Raw genomic sequence first — 18695 nt, forward strand, 5'->3', positions numbered from 1 at the left:
CCAAACAACAACGGATTCTAACATTAAAATCATAACATTATCAAAATTTACAACAAGATTGCCACAATAAACTCCTAACAAATCACTTCATTATACATAGGCTCCTATTCAGTACCGATGGACGAATGTTTCTCACGGTACAGAACAAGATTGCCATAATAAACTCCTATTAAATCACTTCATTATACATAGACTCCTATTCACCACCAATGGATGGATGTCTCACGATATATAGGCTACTATTCACCATAGGGATGGATGTGTCCCATGGTGTAAGCTCTTATTCACGACCGATGCTTGGAAGTCCAGGCGTTTTTGAATGGATGTCTCTCATGGCACCCTAACACGCCGACTTCCAGGAATGAATATTATGTATTCAACCATCTTTAGAAAAATTTAATCGTGTTAGTCAAGAAAAAGGAAGATTTGGCTTTGCAAAATGATGATTCGCTAAGTATGCGAACATAAACGTGCAAGGAAAAGGGTCATTTTACTTAGCGAAACAATGATTTCGCGACGTCTACAAGGAGGAATGTGACGCTCTGACTTCGCGAAACGATGATTTCGCGGAGTCTGCGAGAGAAATTTATGGAATGACCTCGCAAACTTTGCGTAATCATCATTTTACGAAGTTAAATCGATAAATTTCTTCCCGAAGACTTCCCGAAAACCGCATATGCTAAGTGGATTGGTCTAAGAAAACGCAGAAAAAACAGTATATACTTAAATTTTTCAACGAACCCAATATGATAAACTGGAAAAAACGATGAAAATAATGTAGAATCGCCATTTCTTCGAACGAGCAGGAAATGGAAGATGAAGAACCATGGCTTCGTTTTCTAGGATTAGGAAGTTGTAGAATCAAGAGATGAAGAGTGGAAGAAGAGAAATACATTGTGATTTGGAGAAATGGTGCAGATTTCATGCAATTTAAAGGAAGATAGGAAGATCAAAAGTCTTGGAATCATTAATGGAGGAGCTGCCACCGTTTCGCGCAACCAAGGAGAAGAGGGGAGAGACCGTTCGCGTTTGGGGAAGTGGGAAGGTTAAGGATATTATGGGAAAGTCATACAAAATCAGTCTAGATATGTAGTAGGTTGAGTAAATGGGTTAAATATGTAAATGAGCCTTCCATTTGACCTAGTTTTGTAATTTTCCCTTTTTATATAGAGTTTAGCTAATCTCATTTGAATGGGATGGTACCACCTGCACAAGTAGGGAGACATATAGGTGCTGCTGGAAAATCAGATTCGTGCCTGAATCTTGTGATGCATTTTTCGACCAGATAGAGGCTGAATCTTTCATGGAGTCCTAAATGAAAGTTCTTTATTTTTATCTTACGTTTCCAGGGGTTTCTGAATCGTCTTATTCGGACTCCGTATGAAGAAGTTAGGCTGGAAACGATATATGTTGGTCATTTTAGCTTTAAACCAGAATTTAGTTTTTGTTTTGATTTTTTCCTCAGTATGATTTGGAATTGATATTTGAGAGTTTAATAGTTGGCTGAAAAATATATGTATCTCAGATGTGAAGTAAGGTTAGGCGACTTTGAAATGATATGATGAGTTTTGAAGATAATATATATGTGATTAAGAAAGTGAGAATGTGGAGATTTCAATTAATTGTTTTGGAGGTTGATTATAAATTGGAGATTATGATATGAGTTTACCAAGTTATGGAATCTTAATTGGAATAAATGATATCTGAATTCAAAGTGCAGATCTATTGTTGAACTTTATGGGGTTGAGGTTTAGAATTATTGAGAGTTATATAGATGATGTTTAGAGAGATACTGATATTAGTGATCAATGAGAAGTAAAGTGGGAGAATATATTCGAGTTCATGATTTGATTTAAATAGTGTTTGAGGAAATAATTAAGATATGAATTTTTCTGATCTTAAGCACAGTTTGAGATAGGAAATTAAGAGATACGATATAAGAGGATATATAAGTTTATAATTGAAATTTTGTAGTACATATATGGTTAATAGAAGTTATTTTTAGTGAAGTTTGTGTGATTATGGTTTCAGTTTATATAAGGATCAAATTGAGTGTTTATAGGTCAAATAAGAAAATCGAATGCTATTATAGATTTATTGACTTTTATAGGTGTAAAGATATTATTTGGAGTTATTAATGGGATGTAGGATGATGGGTATAAGAATGATCTATATTGATTTTTCTTATTGTAAGGATTTGATTATAGAGGTTTTATGAAAATAAATAAGTCAAGGTGATATTCATAGAGGAAATATGTTATCGATATAAGGTTTATATGTGATTGATGATGATGATTTGGAGTTCATATTCATCATGATTGGAGTGAAAAGTTATAGATATAAGTATTATTATTATGATGAAGTAAGATTATATGTTGATGCAAATCATTGATTCAGATTATTTAAAGGTTAAGGAAAATATAATATCGTACGTATTAGTGGTTCAAACGTGATTTTTTTGAAGTCTATAGAACTTGGAGATAGGTGAAATATATTTGATATATATGCAATTGATGAAATCAATTGTGATTTAAATCTATTAAAGTGAGATTTGGTTTAGTGATAGGAAGATATGAATATAAAGTGTATCATATTATATAAAATTGAATATATGATATTTGAAGTTTTATTGTGGATTTATTGGTGATGGAATTGACTAGGTTGAAGTTTAGAGTTACTAAGAGTTATACTTAAGTAATTGTTACAAAGATGTCGATATTGATAAATGATAAAGTTAATGGAAGGAAACGTTAGAATTTGTGGTCTTATGATTATTATGAGGAATCTGGATAATGTGAAATAATTTTGAGATCTTGGAGATTATTTGAGGAAGAAAATTTAGATTAGAGAACGTGAATTTCGAGGACGAAATTTCTTAAGGTGGGGAGAATTGTCACGTCCGTGTCTAAATTTCGAGAATTTATATTTTGATATTAGTGTATATTATAATTATTGGGTGTGTGAAGTTAATTTGGTGCTATGAAAAAAGTTTGGAGTTAATTCGATGGTTTGATGTATAAATTATAAGTTTAGAATAATTGTTAAAAGATTATATAAAGATGGAGGACCAAACGGAATCTTTGCCAGATTTGGATATATATTCCAAAACCATCGGCGGATGATTATCATCATCATCTTTATTTATTTTTTTTCATTTCTTTTATTCCTTTTAAAATTCATCAGTTTTCTCTTCACCGCTACTTCTGCTACGAAAAAGAGTTGTGATAAGAAACGTTCAATTTTTCGTGCTCTTGCTACAGTTAAGCGATCTTCTTCGGATAATTCGTCTTAGATCTATGTATAAGAATGCTATAGTTTCAATTTCGAGTGATTCGGACGGTCGAAGAGTTTTTGAGTTTCGGCAGTGTTTGGAGGGAAATGTCTTAAACAGAGTTTAAAGGCGAATTGAACGGGTTTGTGGTCTTTAATTAGTAGCCAAGGTAAGTAACTATCAACTATATTTTGAGTTTTATGTATCTGGATATATATATATAATCCAAGAATTTTCAGAAAGTGATATTTTAAGGTTATGCATAAATTTTGTAAATTGAGGTTTTTCACGATTTTGCTTTTTATTGTGAAATTATGGTTCAAATGAAGCTATTGATTATGCTTCTATGTGAATTTCAGATTTTACTTGATTATGTTGATTTAAGGATTAATTTGGTTGATTTACATATATACATATGTTTTTGGTTTCAATATATATCAATATTGAACAAAATGAATTTGATGATTTCTTACGAATTGTATTTGGATTGAGAAATCTATTACGGTTATTGTTGTTATTATTTTGGATTGAAGTCCAAATATGATTTTTATGATATAAAAGGGCTAATTGAAGCCAAATGATTTATGGTTATGAAATAGTTTGGAATTTGATTGTGAAAGGAATTTGAGCACGTTATGATTTAATGATTTTATATCCATCGAGAGTTATCCGGATCGGTGGTTTTATATTTGAAGACCATGTTCAGTGAGGGACATGGCATGTGTACACAGTTTGAAGACCTATTGGGTATGGCAACGAAGTGTTGGGTAAGACCATATGGGATAGGCAATGTTAAGAGACGTCTCGATTATATATGTGGTTATGTATTGATACTTCAGGGGAGAAACTCGAGGATGGATACAATGTTTTAAGTTCATTTGGATTATGTTTTCGGTTATGATTGATTTTGATATAAGGTTTTACCTTTGATTAAATACGAGTTGGTTTGATAAAACACTTATTTGGTTACAATATTTTATAAGGTTTTGAACTCAAGAATGAATACAAATTATATATTTTTATGGTTTTGGTTAAGTACTTTGACTATATTATGAACTTAAGTTTTGAATATATTTTATAAGGTTTGGATTAAATCCCTTTATAAATGTATATATGTAGCTATGTTAAATAAAGTTGGTTTTTATAGCTGATAGTTTCTTACTGAGATTTTTGTCTCACGTTTTTAAATGTTTTAATGTTTTTAGGTGAGACAGTACAAGATATAGAGAAGGTTACCGACCGATTAGGCGAGGTTTGGAAGTTGGCTGCTTATTGTTAGCATTATGGTTAGAACTTTGGTATTGCAATTGTAATTAAATGATATTTGGATAAATTGGAGACTCCTAAGTATTGATTATGATCTTTCTATTTCACGCCCGATGCCGATTGAGGTCGTTTAGGATCGGGTGTGACAGTTACATCCCTAATCTTTTATGTTGGTGATAGATACTTTCACTTCTACTTTTGCTTGCAGGGTAAATTACACCTTTGGCCATTGAATTTTACCTTAACTAATATTATGGCTACTAAACTACAAAACATAATATAAAAATTTCTAACTTCAGACTTTCTAATATTACGGTAACTAAACTTTAATTATTGTCTCAAAATGGTCATTGATGACCTCAAAATAGAAAATTCTAAAACAGAATAAAAATTTAAATAACTTTAGTTCTTCAAACTGTTTGTTTTGAAGACATTTAGATGTTGTTTGGTTAGGAGAGAGAAAGTGAATGTTTAGACTGAGAAAACTCCAGAAATGATTGTTTTTTAAAAATAATAAAAAAAAAGATGGTTCCATATTAAATATGGGTATAAATAATTTTAATTTTTTTTGAGTAATTAATTTATTAGTCCCTATATTTTAATAAAACACAATGTTTAGTCCCTGTATTTTTAAAAACACATGGTAAGGTCCCTAACCTTTTTTTTAGTGAACTGTTTAGTCATTCCGTTTGTTTGTTAGATTTTTTACCGTTTATAACTTTGGAAATGACTAAATTACCCTTTACTATTTATCTTCAAACTTCAGAAGAGGAAACCCAATTTACAAGAAGTTATTTGTATGGAGAACAAGAAAAAGAACAAACACAATGCTTATGAATTTGAACGATTAAGAAGAAAATCAAGAAGAATAACACTCAAGGTTGATTTCAGATGCATTAGAGTGTAAAGAAAGGAAAATAAAGGAAAAGAAGAACGCAAATCCAAATTGACTAACAGAATCTTCATGAGAGTCTAACGGCACTCACTAAACAGTTTACCGAGAAAAACGTTAGGGACTAAACAGTTCATGGAGAAAAAGGTTAGAAACTTTACCGTGTGTTTTTGAAAATACATGGATTAAACAATGTGTTTTATCAAAATATAGGGACTAATAAATTAATTACCCATTTTTTTTTAATGTTTTCAATAATCATTTTGAAATATTAATTAAAATTTTATATACTAAAAAGCGTGAAGATTAATGTTAGAAAATGTTAAATTTAGTAATTTTTAAAGTTTTGTCATGATAAACGAGTTATATATATAATTTAGCCTTTGCTTGCAATTAAAAGTTGCCATTCATAATTTCACATCACATCTGCAACTACTAACCAATTTATATAAAATTGTTATTTTAGATTTGACAGGAAGAAGAATAAAATAAAATGAATTATTTAAGCAGTTTAAATAATGCACTCACTACTACTACATCAAACGTAAATGCGATGGGGCTAAATTCCACCACATGAGAGGAGGAGTCAAACCATCTTTTATTCAACGAATTTAATATAAAATTTTAAAAAATTGAAAAAGAAAAACAGGTAGACACAAATAGGCATATTACCTAATCATTCCGAAATATAAATGTTTTCACCTCGTTTTTTATTTCTAAATTACTACATTAACTTAGAGGTGACAAAATGACACATGATCTGATTACGTGTCATTTTTGGGTTGACACGAAACTGACACGCTAATTTTTGGGTTGGGTTAGTATTGATATGTGAACCCGAAAACGACATGAAATAACACGGATATTGAAAATTATTATTATATTCTCTCATTTTTTATGTCACTTTATTAATAAAGATAATAAAATTATAATTATTAACTGCAAATATTGATTTGAATTTCCTAAATTGTTGTAAACATGTTACATGACCCTCTAACATGATATTAGCGAACTTTTCGATAATTATTGTTAACATACTAATCTAAAAATGATATGAAATGTTTAAAAATAGTATCATATCTTCTTATATTTTTAAGAGTTATTATTAATATATATGTATAACAAAATTACATGTAACCCGAAAACACGACACGACACGAACACGACTTGAACCCGATAATTGTCAAGTCTAACTCATTCAACCAGTGGCGGAACCAGGACCCCCCGATGATCCAGGGCTCAAACATATCAGTAAAAAAAATTCAAAACGTCAAAAATAAAAATCGAAATTAACTGTGCGGTTGACGGTAAATTTTTTTAGCCTCCAACGCATTAAAACTGTAAAAATGTTATCATTTTTTTTAGAAACTAGCATTGAACTAGTAGAAAATTAAACATGTTTACTTTTTTTTTAATGGTAAAGACATAATAAAAATGAATATTAAATATACCTACTTTTTTTTAATGGTAAAGACATATTAAAAATGAATTCAAAAGTGATATCAAAATAAAAATAAAGAGTCCATTTAAATTAATTAATAATGGTAACATGTTTTTATAATTACTGAAAAATAAAATAAAAATAAATAAAAACTTTTCAAAAAAAAAAATGAGGTTGAAAGGAGTCAAACATAAAACCTCCCAAATAGAAATAATCATTTTTAACCATCTCATCTATTTTTTTTTTTTTTTTTATCAATAAATCGAACTTGGATTATAAACGACGATCAACATCAATACAAGCCGACAAACACACCGAATAACCGGATCTAAAAAACTGAGGACCAACCAAACTAGATCCCCATTTTGCAAGCTCATGGGCGGATATATTCATAGCACGACCCTCAAAAATAAAATTCGACTCAAAAAATGAACTCGCAATAGAACGAATCGAATTAACAACAACATCCATATAGCTAACATCCCTAGCCGCCAAAATCGCCTCAACAGCCACCTCACAATCCGACGAAACAACAATCCTCTCGATACCACAATGACTCGCAAACACCAACCCATTTAATATCGCAAGTAGCTTCGCATGTAATGCCGACCAACATCGTCCCAACGGACACGTACCACACATCAACACATCACCTCTAAAATCCCTCGCCAAAAATCCCGCAAAGCCCCAACCACCATCCGCAAAAAACACAGCATCACAATTAAGCTTAATAATCGGATCAACCGGCGCCAACCATAATACCATTCCCTCCCGCCTTTGCCTCCTTTGTTCACCTCCCCGATCCGCCACCTCAACCACAACATTATCCACACCCGCCATAAACGCCATATCCTCAAGGGGTCGCTCACCATGATTGACACGGTTATGATCGAACCAAAGCATCCACAAAATAGCACAAAACCGAGAAAAATCCACCATCGAAACAGCATTACAAACAGCCTCAATCCAGTCCAAACACGATTCACCATCAATTTTATAAATTTTGACAGAAAAACCACCCAATTTCCATCTTCTCCTAGAGAAAATACAATATTTCATTAAATGAATTAATGAAACACAATTCAGCCCACAAAAAATACACAAACCTAAAACCGGAAGCTTCATCCGAATAAGATTCTCCGCACAAGGCAAAAACTCCTTACAACATGACCATACCAAATGAATAACCTTCAACGACAAATTTAACTTCCATAAATGCTTCCATAAGCGACGGGGACCCTTCGACCCACCGGGCATACCACAGAAAACCGCATTCCTAGCAAGAGCTACTTGATAACCCGATTTAACTGTATACTGACCATCACGAGAGGAAGGCCAAAAGAATTTATCAGTAGCAAAAGCCCAAAGGGGAAGACTCAAAATGGCTTCGGCATCCTCCTTATAAAAACAATTATTCACTGCCGCCGAATTCCACAACCCCAACCCATAAATAATCAAAGAACTCACCAATTCCGAAGATGGAAAATTTCTACATCCCAAAGGACGACCACACGGAATAATTGGCACCCATCGATCAACAATTTTTTTTATCTCACTACCATCCCCCACTCGCCACATTCCACCTTGCAACAAAATCGTACGAACGCTAATTAACGACCTCCACACATAGCTATCCGACGCCCTACAAGAAACCGAATCCCATGTCAGATCCCGTAAATATTTAGCCCGAAAAACCCGCGAACAGAGAGCATCCGGCTGATCAATAATCCTCCATAACTGTTTCACCAATAGAGCCTGATTAAAGGAAAATAAATGCCTAAACCCCAAGCCACCATCTTCCTTATCAACACACAATTTATTCCACCGAGCCCAGTGAATTGAACGTTTATTCCCAACATCACCCCACCAATATTGCGCAACAATCGCTTGCATTTCATCACAAAGTGTTTTCGGAACTAAAAAACAGCTCATAACGAATTGCGGAATAGCAAACGCAACCGCTTTAATCAACAACTCCTTACCTCCTCTTGAAAGAAATCGTTCATTCCATCCACTCACTCTCTTCAACAACCGATCCCTAAGGTATTTAAAAATTACTTTTTTTGATCTCCCTAAAATTGTAGGAAGCCCCAAATATTTAGGGAACACGTTAACAACCCGAACACCCATAAAGCACCTTAAGTTCTCCTTAAACTCCTCATTCAAATTGGAACTAAAACTGATTTCAGATTTATCCAAATTCACACATTGCCCCGAAGCATTCCCATATAAAGCCAAAATCCTCTTCACCACCACCATTTCCTCAAAGGATGCTTTAAAGAAAATCAATGAGTCATCGGCAAAGAAAAGATGAGTAATCATCGGCCCCCCCGCCCCCGGACAAATACCATGTAAGCTTCGATCCACCTCAGCTTTCTTAATCAAAGATGAAAAACCTTCCGCACATATTAAAAACAAATAGGGTGATATTGGGTCTCCCTGACGAAGCCCCCGACTAGGAATAACAAAACCTTTAGGCACCCCATTGATAAGAAATGAAAAAGAAGCTGAAGAGATACACTTTATAACAATATTCACAAACATATCCGGAAAACCCATCCTTTTCATGACCAACTCAACAAATGACCACTCAACTCTATCATAAGCCTTACTCATATCCAACTTAAGAGCACAAAACCCATTCCTCCCATGACACTTATACTTCATAGAATGAAACATCTCAAATGCAATAAGCGCATTGTTAGTTATAAGCCGGCCCGGAACAAAAGCACACTGAGTTGGACTAATTACTTTATCCAACAACCCTTTCATCCGATTAGTCAACACTTTAGACACCAACTTATAAATGACATTACACAAACTAATAGGACGGAGATCCTTCATAGAACAAGGAGACTTAACTTTGGGGATAAGAGTAATAAACGTATGATTGAAATTAGGAGGAAAGCACATACCGTTCAACACATTTAGGACAGTACCAATCACCACATCACCAACAATATCCCAATAAGTCGTATAAAAAAGAGCAGACATACCTTCAGGATCCGGGGCTTTCGTCGGATGCATTTGATCCAAGGCACATTTCACCTCATCAGCAATAAAAGCCGCACTTAAAAACTCCATATCCTCCGTACTGATCGTGGAATTAATTGCCTCCCAATCAAAATCCGAACATATCGAACCATCTCATCTACCTTTAAACATTGAAATAATACTACATATAGTTATTATAATTCTCTCCAAAATATTACCAGACACCATTACTAAATTTTTTTTTTCAATTCTCCGACCGCCTGCCGGGGCTCGAGCCCCCTAACCCACCATTGGTTCCGCCCATGCATTCAACTATAAGTGAAATTTAGTCGTTATTTGAAAAAATTTACTTAATTCATTTTGTTTTAATAAAATTATTAATTTTTTTATTTTTATTTCAATAAAAAATTTATTTTAGTAAAGTTATTCTAATTATTTGAAATAAAAAATATCTAAAAAATGACGGGATAATCGCATTAAAAATTATTGACTCTTATATTACAATTATATGATAAAAAAATAAAAATGAAATTTTATTTACTTTATCTATTTAAAATTGTCATGTGAGAATTAGAAAATATTTTTTTATCACATGATATATACGTGGTTATGTTATATTATGCTAAAAGTAATTTTTTTTAATATAATTATAACGCCACTATTCGAGAAACATATTCTATCAGAATTAGTTTTAATATTTCAGTGAATTTATTTGTGACTTTTTGGTGTAATTCTGTACTAATCGTATACTAAAACTGAAAAGGAAATGTGAAGGTTTGAATTTAATTATATTCTTTTATATTGGGTAAACATTGGGAATAAGATAATGAAAAGAGTATGGACAAATTCTTCGAAAAAAAATATATGTAAAATTGGTTTGAAGAGCAATTTTATTCTAAATATTTATGAAATTTTACTTTTAATATTGACACGTTTAGATTGATTTTAGATTGTTAGAATTATATTCAGTAGACTAAATATTAAGATATGTTTCTTAATAAACTTAGATTAGATCATTATAAATAGTTATTAGGGTTTCATCTTAACCATCATTTATACATAAGGATAAGCTCTTATTATCATAAGAATAAATAAGGAATTAGCTTAGCCTTCTTCTCTCTCCGAGTGTATCCATAGCCTCTCTTTATTCTATACATCTAGCTTCCGGATCAATCGTTGCTTCTCTTGTTCACCGAACGTCAGCGGTAATATAAGATCGTGGTGATCCTATCTTCGCTGCTCAATCCCATCTATTGATATTTGCGTCACAAGAGATATAATATCCTAGATCCGTTATATTTGTGATTGAAACCGTTTAATATAAATCATTCATAAATATTATTAACAAAACTTTCTCCTCAATCATGAATTTTACTATGACTATTATACACATTCGTCATGTTATAATTAATAACATACTATATATATGTAGGGATAAATGGAGTAAACGGACTTTAGCCCATTTACTGATCCATTTATGGTCCGTCCGTAACCTAGTTTGATTAGGATTAGGATTAGGGTCAAGGTTTAACCTAACTATAAATAGATAGCTAGGGAGGCTAAAACCCTAATATAAGTTAAGACAACATAATAGAAAAGAGACTCTCTCTCTCTCCTATGCGCCCCCCTCTCTCCTTTGTCTTTGAGTTTCGTTATTAATTCGTGAATCAATGGTGATTACTCCTTTGGTATGATAACCTCCTAGATCGGTGATACAGAGCCAACGTCAATTACTTCTACTACTATTCAACGTATCTGTGTTACAAGAGGTAAGCCTAAATCTGTTGATTTACTTATTGATTAGATTCGAGCTCATTACCAGTCCCTTAGAGGTTAGAGAAATCCATTAGGTTTCTCCATTGAAGACTTCATTGATATCAAAACTCTTTAGGTCAGTATTCCACCAGTTAGGAACCCTTTATGCATGATTTATGATTCTATTAATTTATTTGATTGAATAAATATATGCTTGATTGAGTCAAGTCTCAAATCTGTGTTTTTAACGTGTCTCGAGATGCTTTTGGTCTCTCGAAATCGCCTCGGGGGCTGCTGGAATTTTTTGGCGATTTTTAGCGGTTTAACACGCGCTAACTAGGGCATGTTTGCTCTGTAACGCCTATTTCTAATCGCCGAAACCCGAAACTGCCCAAAGTTTCGAGGCCGTTAGAGGATGGGAGGGCGGTATGTGGCTAAGGTTGTAAAAAATGCTAGGCGCTAGTCGGACGGACAGGCCCCTCAAGGATTAATCGGGGATTAGTCGGAGATTAATCGGGGATTAATCGGATTTGTATTTTTGTATTTTTTATTTAGTAATCAATAAATTATTATATAAATTCAATTAAAATATGTATTATAATATCTAAAAATAATAATATAAAGTTATTTAATATAGAAAAACACGTATATTTGTAACATATATCTTTAAAATTGTGCAAACATCAACATTTCAACAACAATATCATTGAAATATTTTAAAACTGAACTATAATAAAGAAAAAAAAAATCCACACTTAAAAATGCTTTTGTTCATTGTTGTTTAGACGGTACCTAGGCGGAGCCCAAGCGGCTGAAAATCGTCTAGGAGCCAATAAAACGTCTAGAGGAACTAATCATAGAAAATCGGGGCGGATTCTCGATTTCGAGCGCCTAGACGCTCCAGGCGGCCTTCGTTTCGAACAATGCACGTGGCCCACATACGCCGCCGAGTCACCGCGCACACGTGCGGCGCGTGTGGCCTCTCCTGATCTCTGTTCGACATCAAATTTACAAGCTTGCTCGGAATATTATTTGGGATTTTTTTATATTTTTTTTAATATGTAAAAACTATTTAAAAATACCTAGAAAATTAGATAAATTAAAATTAAATTACAAAAAAAGTAAAACCTTTTTTAAATTTATTGAGACTCATTTCTAAATAAAAGTATTTTTAATAAAAGATTATAATACTTTTTTTAATTTTTTAGATATTTAAAATATATTTTTAATATATTTGGATTAAACGTGTAATTAAAAATAATTATTAGAAATATTTTCTAATTAATTGATTATTAATTAATGATAGATAATCAAAATACTATTTTTAAAATTTTATACGTCATTTGTTGCGTATAATTGTATGACTGTAGTTAGTTTGTAAATATTGTGTAACCAATCATACAAACACATAATCTGGAAAATTGTTTTTTTGACATGAGTCATATGTTCCTCAAAGAAATGGATTGAAATTGGTGTTTAATCCCCGAAAGATCTAGTTCATGACTTAATCTTTTTCTTTTCTTCCGTGCCTTGTCAATCATAGTCAGCACTGTGAGAACTCCAATCCTTGCTCGTTTTCCCACCAACGTGTAAGACTAAATCAAATGGAGTGGAACATTAGAAAGTGTCGCTTAAGTAAACATATCATCTGGAATGACATTGAGGCAATCACACGTCATTTGAAGTCGTTGCATACTCGGATGCAATAGTGCATTTGGGTAGGTGGTTTACATAGATGGTACGATGAATATGCCCTAATCAGGCGGCTCCATGACTCCATGGCATTAACAAGATCAAATTTAACAAATTCAGGAGATCAGTAGAAGACCATTATAAGCAAGTTTAAAGGAGGTTAATAAATCACTTTAAACATATTAATGTGACAAATAAATGACTTCAAATAAATTTAGGAGACTAACAACACATTCTATGAGTTTAGAGAGCTCGTGATGTACTAAGCTTTCAAATAAAATAATAACTACAGTAAAACCTCTATATAGGAATACAGTTGGGACCGAACTATTGTATAACAATTGAGAGGTTATTATTAAATAGAGTTTGGTTATAGAGGTTATTATCAAGTTAGGACCGTATTTTTTATAACAAAATAGAAGTTATTCCTATATAGATGTTTTTACTGTAATTGGATTAATAATTTTTATTCATAAAAATTATTATTTTAATTCTTGCAAATTAATTTGCAACTACTAATTTATTAAGTATATTTTTATTTTCTCTTCTGTGTAAGTTAATTATAATTTCTCTCTTGCAATTCATTCCATGCTGGTGCATTATTTTCAAGTAATCAAGATCATCATTGTTTCAAAAAAAAAAAAAAAAAAATCAAGATCATCATTGAAATAATTGCATCTTTAAGCTTTCTTCATCATTTACAATATTTGGTTTAAAGTTACTTTATTAATTTAACACTTTTAAGATTTTTGTCAAAATTTCTAGCATACTACTAGAATCATAATAAGGCAGAAACAGAAACATTGGAAGAATTCATCATCATTGTCTGTGTACTTATATTGTTTTCGAATGGTTTTCTTTCAAAATTTTTCATAAAAAGAATAAAAATATTTCGCAAATTTAATTTAAGCAAATTTTTTTATGGGGATTTAAAAAAGAAAAAAAGAAAATACATACAGTAAAACCTTTATATAGGAATACACTTGGGACCGGACTATTTGTATAACAATTGGGAGGTTATTACTAAATAGAGTTTGATAATAGAGGTTATTACCAAGTTGGAACCGAGTTTTTTTATAACAAAATAGAGGTTATTCCTATGTAGAGTATTCCTTTATATAGATGTTTTATTGTAATTGCTTTTGTTGTTATTTGTTCCATCCTTGCTAACTATTCTCTTACTAATATAAGCTCAAGATCACCCTTACTTTTAGAGATACTGACTTGTTTGAGAAAGAAAAACAGGACGAATTTTCATTTTGAGATATGATTTGGTTGAAAGAAGATGGATTCACTAAGATGGTTCGTAATTCTTGGGTGGTGGATAGGAATTTGAATCTTCCTTCTAAGCTAGTTGCTTGTGCTAGCTCTATGGAACAATAGGGCAATTTTTTTTTACAAAACTTTTTCAAAGCAGTTAGACCGGTGTAAGAAGGTGTTTGTGTGTCCCTGTGACATAAAGCGGGTTCAGACTTGGTTAATGTTTTTTTAGACTAAGAGATCGTTGAATCATTTATCTGAAAATGAAGATTTTTTTTTCTGCAAAGGCCAAAAGCTTATTGGTTGACAAAAGGAGATCAAAATTCTAAATTTATCATGCCTGTGTTAAAGCGAGACGAAAGATGAATCCGATTAGGATATTAAGGGATAGCTCGGGTAATATGTTGGAAGCCAATAGTGAAATTCACAACCATATTCTGTTTGCTCCTTCTGATGTTCCTGATTATGATATTGTTTTTGAACTGCTTGATAACCGAGGAGATGAATAATTTGTTGATTATTCCCTTTTCTTTTAATGAGTTTAAGATAAATGTATTTCAGTTGCATCCTGATAAATCATCAGGCCCTAACAATATTTTTGGGATCATATTGGCACTGACGTGTTTAATGCTTGTAATGTTTGGTTGTGTGGAAATAAGTTCCATGCAAACCTGAACGATATTATTATTGTTCTTATTCCAAAAGATGGTAATCCTAGTCTATTGAAGGATTTTCACCTTATTTCCTTATCTAACGTGCTTTACATGATAATTTTTCAAGTTCTTTCTAATCATCTGAAAGTTGTCCTCCCTGACATTATCTTTAAAAATCAACCGGCTTTTGTCTCGGGTTGGTCTATTATGGATAACATTCAGATGGATTTTGAACCTTTGTATTATATGAAACGTAAGAATAGGGAAAATGGTAGTAGTGTGGCTTTAAAGATTGACATTATTAAGGCTTATGAGAGGGCGGATTGGGGTTTTCTTGAAGATGTCCTTATTCGTTTGGGTTTTCATGATCGGTGGGTTAAATGAATTATGTTGCATTTCAACTATTACTTACTCAATTTCTGTAAGTGGTGATTGGTTGGGCATATCTCTTCGAGCAGAGGCTTGAGACAACGTGATCCACTTTCAACTTACTTATTCATTTTATGTGCTGAAGTGTTATCCAAATTCATTCAGGCAGCTGAAGCGGTAGGGGAGCTCCATGGGTGTTCTATAGCTAGAGGGGCTCTGAGTGTTTCTCACTTATTTTTTTTACTGATGATAGATTTCTCCTTTTCAATGTCTTTTAGGCCGAGAGTTAGACTATCTCATATATTCTTCATCGAAATGAGTTGGTGTGTGGTCAGGCTATCAACTTTCAAAAATGAGATATTTTTTAGCTCCAACACTCATTTAGATGTCTGAACGATGATTTGTAATTTGTTGCATTTTTACAACCATTTGGACAATGGTCGATATATAGGTTTCCCTTTTCTGGCTGGTCGTTCTAAAACAGGTATTTTTGGATTTTTTGAAGGATCATCTGAGAAAAATGTTTGGTAGTTGGAGTTTCAAGTTTTTTTCTAATGTTAGAAAGGAAGTTCTGCTGAAATCTATGGATTAAGCTCTCCTTACCTTCTGTATGAGTATATTCCTCCTTGCAAAATCTATTTGTGATGACCTCCAGAAAATGATGAACTCCTTTTGGTGGGATTCGAAGTAAGAAGGGGCATCATCACATTCATAGATTTGATTAGGCGAGATTATGTCACAACAAGGAGGATTAGGTTTCAGAGATATCCATGGTTTTAATTGGGCTATTCTTAGGAAACAAGGATGGAAATTCATCTCTCAACCGCATTCTTTGGTTAACAATATCTATAAAGCAAAATATTTTCCCCCGCGGTGCTTTCCTTTCTACCAAATTAGGCAATAATTCTAGTTTTATTTGACAGAATGTGTGGTCGTCGATTGATGTTCTTTCCCGAGGAGTGAGGTGACATGTTGGAGATGGGAAGGATATTCTAATTTGGAAGGATCTTTAGATCAATAGAGGTTCTAGTTTCTATGTTTCGTCCCCTTATGCTCTAAGACACGAAAATGTTATTGTTTTAAAGATTATTAATGTAAGTTCGAGGGTTTAGGATAAAGGTAAGTTGTTCTCTCTTTTTAATCACCATGAAGCTTTGGACGTGCTTAATATGGTTATTCCATTTAACCTTATTCCGGACAGATCTATTTGGCATTTTTTGCAAAAATGGTATATACTCTTCTAAGCCTGTTAGAGAGCTTTAGAAATAGTTTGAATGTGTCCGTCAAGTGGGAAAAGCTTTGGGACCTCCATCTTCATCCTAAGATTAAGGTTTTTTTTTTATGGAAGCTCGTTACCCTTTGCTTCCCAACTAGAATTCGACTTAACGGCAGACATGTGCGAGTTTCTATCACTTATGCTTTTTATACCTACGATATCGAGCATGGTTGACATATGTTTGCTAATTACCCCTACACACTTTCTTGTTGGCATACTGCTGGAATTTTATGTGATTGGGTTGGGACTGAAGAGGTTAGTTCGACCTTCCTTCAACTTTGTGCTACTGCTGATAGCAAAGATGTGTGTGACGTTGCTTTGGTCATTTGGACAATTTGGCAACAAAGGAATAATACCATATGGAATAACGGAATTGTTGTAGCTGTTTTAGCTCTTTTTCCCACAACTAGTTGGGCTAATAACTGGAAGGCTAATTAAGGCAGATCTGAAGTTGGGGTAGCTAATAGTAGATCGAGAAGGACTATTTCGGAAAAGCCCCCAAATGGTGCAGTTAAGTACAGTATTAATGTTGCCATTTTCCAAGATGTTGGGAAGTGCGGCTCTGGTGTTGTTTTGCATAACATTGAAGATAAGTTTCTTGGGTGTCTCAGTTCTTGCGTTGAGGGAATTTTTGATGTTCATGTAGCTAAAGCAGTAAATTTTTGGAGCGCAATAGCTAGATTTTATCGCTCGACGTGGGTAATGTTTTCGTTGAAACCAATGCAAAGTCAGTTGTTGATGGTTGCAATTCCTCTCGAGTTGATCTTTCTGAATTCAACGTTGTTATTCAATAGTGTAATTGCTCCATGGTAGAAATGACGTTTCAGTCTCAATTATTCCTTGACTAGGAATGAGGTTGCTCACAGTTGCTAGATAATATCTTTCCAATGCTGTTGATTTTTTCTCTTATATTATTCCTAGTTGGTTGATTTTTTCTCTTTCCAATGTTCTCTTTAATGAAAGTTTCATTCTCTCTAAAATAAAATATTAATGATTACCTAAATCCAAAAGTCATCTAATTTGATTAATCCACTCTTCCTGAATGTTTCTATTACGTTCCCGACATAATTTTGCCTCTTTTCTCTCCTAAATTTTTTTACTTTAGCCCATATTTTAATTTTTAATTTTCATTTTGAATCTATGTACTTATTATTCTTATTTTTTTTTAATTTTTAGATTGATTTTATTTTTTATCTTTATATTTTATTTTATTTACATTTTTGCCCCAATTTTTTAACCAATTTTTTTTTCCATTTTTTTTATTTTTAATATTTATTTTTAATTATTTTAATTTTTTTGGAAGAAATTATTTTAAAATTATTATTTTATTTTCAAAATATTTTTTTTATTTTTTTTAAGTTTCAATGCTTTCCATTTTAATAATTTAAATAATTAATTTTAACAATAGTTACAAGTTAAATAAAGACAAAATATGAAAATATAAAAATTATTTTTAAAAAGGATCTACCATTCTTGTTGATCTTCTCATTATCATAAAAGAAATCAAGAGTATATCTGAACAGACAAACAATATAGAAATTCATACTTTCATCCGGGGGTGGAGGGGTCCGAACCCCTCCGGCCGCTAGAACCAACATGACCACGAGTAGTTTCGGCCCCTCACGTCTTCACAAAATTTGAGGTTGTGGTGGTTTCGGCTCCTGTTTCGAAGAAATAATGATCGAATACTGAATTAGCATTCAAAAAATGGCCCAGGTCTGTTAGACCCTCACTAAATTCAAAATTCCATTTTGTTTTGCCTGTTAGACTATCTCTAAATCCAAATTTTTTTTTACCCGTTAGACCATTCTTAAATCCAATTTTTT

This window comes from Euphorbia lathyris, chromosome 3 (genome assembly GCF_963576675.1).
Source record: "Euphorbia lathyris chromosome 3, ddEupLath1.1, whole genome shotgun sequence".
Classification (NCBI taxonomy): domain Eukaryota; kingdom Viridiplantae; phylum Streptophyta; class Magnoliopsida; order Malpighiales; family Euphorbiaceae; genus Euphorbia; species Euphorbia lathyris.